This window comes from Penaeus monodon, chromosome 23 (genome assembly GCF_015228065.2).
Source record: "Penaeus monodon isolate SGIC_2016 chromosome 23, NSTDA_Pmon_1, whole genome shotgun sequence".
Taxonomy (NCBI): domain Eukaryota; kingdom Metazoa; phylum Arthropoda; class Malacostraca; order Decapoda; family Penaeidae; genus Penaeus; species Penaeus monodon.
Genome location: NC_051408.1, coordinates 41,521,282 through 41,521,973, shown reverse-complemented (window position 1 = coordinate 41,521,973; position 692 = coordinate 41,521,282). Strand labels below are relative to the sequence as shown.

The window sequence follows — 692 nt, the reverse complement described above, 5'->3', positions numbered from 1 at the left end:
CACTTGCTTTGTTGTTGCTTTCCTCTTTCTGCTTTTAATATTAACCTTTTTTTTTTCATTTTCAAGATAAAAAAAAAAATCCTAAAGAGAAGGCTCAGGATTATGGCTAAATAATGGCTTTCTTTAATAAAAATTATAAAGGGAATTTGATTTCATATGACTTTATTACTTATTTATTTTTTTTTTTTTGCTTTAAATTAATTTTATGGTTGAAGTTGCTATTTTTTTTTATTTATCGGATAAATTATCTATATGTTATGTATTAGTCTGATTGATATAGTATTTTATAGAATTATTTTATTTTTTTTATGAAGATATAAACTAATATTTTAGATATTAGTGTATTTATTTATTATATTATATATTTATCATATATTTTTTTCAAAATTAATTAATAATATTTTTGATATATATTTATTGATATATGTATATATTAGTTGTTTATTATATATACATAATCTATTATTTTATACTATTTATATTATATATATATATAGTATAATTTTTTATTTCATTATTAAGATAAAAAAAAAATCTATAAATAGAACTCAGATTTATTAATATAATATTATATTTATAGTAGAAAATTATATATAGAATTGGATTACATAATATATATATTATTATTTATTATATGGTTATTATTTTTAATATATATGAATTCAAATATAGAATTTTTATAGTTAAGTATT

The 692-nt window shown here is 14.6% G+C and overlaps 1 protein-coding gene across 1 annotated transcript in view; it reads left to right on the top strand.

Moving 5' to 3' along the window:
• The window catches only part of LOC119588088 (polypeptide N-acetylgalactosaminyltransferase 1-like), a gene marked incomplete at its 5' end in the record, with an annotated part of 20,728 nt that overhangs the window by 10,654 nt on the left and 9,382 nt on the right, over positions 1 to 692 (top strand).